The following is a 3,180-nucleotide window of genomic DNA, read 5'->3' on the forward strand; positions in this document are numbered from 1 at the left end:
AGTTTTATATTACTTAATTTAAATAAATGAGATTTTAGAATTTAATACTTTAATATTTATAAGCAAAGAAAATTAATATTATCTCTAATCCTTGAATTAGAGTATTTCATTGAAATTAATTTGTAAATTTATGATTAAATAATATTTTCTTTAAAGATAATTTCATTGAATTAGTTTGATTTTATAAATGATTTAATATTGGAGCTGGTTTGATTTTGAAAATGATTTATTATTCGATTTGATTCGATTTTGAAAATAATTTGATATTAGAACTGGTCAAATTTTAGAAAATGATTGAGATTTGGAAATGAGTTTGATTTATTAGAAATAAATCGAATTAGAGAAATAAATTGGTTTTGAAATGGTTTGACATCGAACCTGATCTGTTATTAAAATTGGTTTAAAAATTAGAAAGGATTTGATGTTTGATATTGAAGCTGGTTGAGAAATGGTTGGAAAATGTGGTTTTGATGGGACCCGTAAGGGTGGTATAGTCCGAATTTTGAAGGAGATGCTGCCGAAATTTTATAGGATTCAGAAATTTGGTTTGAAGTATTATTTAAACAAATATGGATGAAAGAATTATACTATTTTGAATTCAATTTATCAAAGAAAGGTTTATGTTTTGAGTTGGATTTCCTTGCGAAGAGAATTATGTTTTGAGTGTGAATTATTGATGAACGGAAGGGAGGTGTGATGATGATAATTGTTGAATGAATTGAATGATGATGCGGATGAATTTGATTTGGAAATGTTTTGTGGGGATCGTGGTTATTTACCGCCCACCAGATTTTAAAGTAAATTATTTTGTGGGGATTGTGGTTATTTACCGCCCACCAGATTTGATATGAAATTGTTGTGGGATCATAATTATTTACCGCCCACGTGTGTGTTGCTTTCCAATTGAAAACGTCTGTGGGGATCGAGGTTATTTACCGCCCGCAGATGGTGGGGATCGAGGTGGTTTACCGCTCACCAGTTTTCAAGGGGACGATGCCTAGGTTAGCTACCGGACATGTCGGATTGGCTATATAACCGAAAAATGAGCTCATTAGCCATAGGACAGGTGACGAGTGGGATTTTTGCCAGTAAAGAATGTCACAAAAACAGTCGCGTTGTAGATATAGTCTCTAAACCAACAAAAACCCCTTTCGTGCAAACATGTTGGGTGTCACAAGTAACAAACCCCTTTAAAAATTGTTAACCGAGTATTCAAACCTCGGGTCGTCTTCTCAAGGAACTGCGAGGAAGTATGTTCTTATTATTGGCTATAAAGGTTGTAATCGGGGTTTAGAAGGTGAGAAGCAAGTAATTTAAATGACAAGTAAAATAAATGGCAATTAAAATAAATAAATACTGTAAAGCAGACTTTTGGCAAGGTAAGAGAAATTGGAGGTCCAACGTAGTTATCTCTCTCAACTATAATGAAAGTTGAATCTGAACTCCACTTGGTCAACCTTTAATAAAGCAAAGGAAAGTCAAGAGACTAATTAAATTGACCTTTGAATCCTATTTATTTCCTAAGAAAAGGTTTGGATTACTTAAGTTCAGCTCAATTAGCAAGATAACAATTATCAAATATGTTGAGTTTAATAACTGTTGAGTTACTGATTTCTTAACCAAGACCAAAAGGGAAAAAAGTAAAATTGCTGGAATAATAAAAATGTCCTTAGATGGGAAGCAATGGTAACTTAAATCAAAGAGAACAATCATAAACTGAAAATACCTCAAATATTATTAATTCAAATAGAAATCTGTAACATGGAATAATTCATAAATCAAATTATAATAATCAATTCAAATGTTGGAATCAAATAAATAAAAGTAAACTGAAATAAAAGAATATTAAACCTGGATCCAGAGTTACTCTCAAAACAAGAAGAAATCCTAAATCCTAAAGAGAGAGAGAATCTCTCTCTAAACTAAATCTAAATCATGAAAACTAGAAATTGGCGAGCTCCCTTTGAATGGATGCATTCCTCCACTTTATAACCTCTAATCTATGCTATCTGTACTTGGATCTGGGCCAAAAAGGGCTTCAGAAATCGCTGGGGGCGTATTCTATAAATTCTGATACGTGGCCTCTGTCACGCGTCCGCGTGAGTCACGCGGTCGCGTCATTCAGAGCCTTTCCTTGCCACGCGGTCGTGTCAGTCACGCGTCCGCGTCGTATACGTTCTGCTTAAGGCGCGCGGTCGCGTCAGTCATGCGGCCGCGTCGCTGCATCTTCGCTTCTGGCACGCGATCGCGTGGATACTAGTTTCCTTAAAGCTCCGTTTTGCCTTCTCCTTCCATTTTTGTATGTTTCCTTTTTCATCCTTTAAGTCATTCAGCCTTAGAAAACCTGAAACTACTCAACACACTAATCACGGCATCGAATGGAAATAAGGGTAATTAAAATAATTAATTTTAAAGCTTAGGAAACATGTTTTTCACATGCAACACATAATAAGGAAGGGGAAGTAAAACCATGCAATTAATGTGAATAAGTAGGTGAAGGATTGTATAAATCACTCAAATTAAGCACAAAAGATCTCATGAAATATGGGTTTATCAACAGGCATGCATCATATGTATTTGTATGCTTTGGTTGAGTTTAAATTTGTTTTGGTTTGCCTATTTGCTAAAATGTTATTAACTGCTATATGAGCTATTTGCTGTAACTGCTATCTAAACCTGTGCTTTCCTTATCTGTATTGTTTGTTTTTGTTCTGATATGGTACTTTTGAGATTTTTGGTGTTGAGATGATGGCTGTGCTAATTGATTGTGTGATAGGATGAAGGCTGTGATTGGTTTTTGATTGAAGTATTAGTAAAGTATAAAAAATCAAACTGGTTCAGCATAGACTTAATGAACCTATGTTTGGAACAGGTTGGTCATTCATATAGTCTAGGAAACTGATTGAGATTTCCTTATAAGAAATGAAGGGGTTTGGATTTCTAAAAAATAAAAAAGAGCTTCTTTGAAAAGGTTTTGGATGATTAATAGTTGGTTTTTAAAAGAATTCACAAGACGAGCGATAATCACTTCAATCGAAAGACAGTTTTCTTTTAAATATCTTCTTATAACAATTCTTAAACCCTCTACTGAGAACCCTTTCGAGGATGATGTTCTCACTCTCCTATAGAATTTCGTTTTCAGTGACAGGTTCAGGAAGCTTTGGCACAGGCCGCGGTCGA

Source organism: Arachis ipaensis, chromosome B02, assembly GCF_000816755.2.
Source record: "Arachis ipaensis cultivar K30076 chromosome B02, Araip1.1, whole genome shotgun sequence".
NCBI classification, from domain to species: Eukaryota; Viridiplantae; Streptophyta; class Magnoliopsida; order Fabales; family Fabaceae; genus Arachis; species Arachis ipaensis.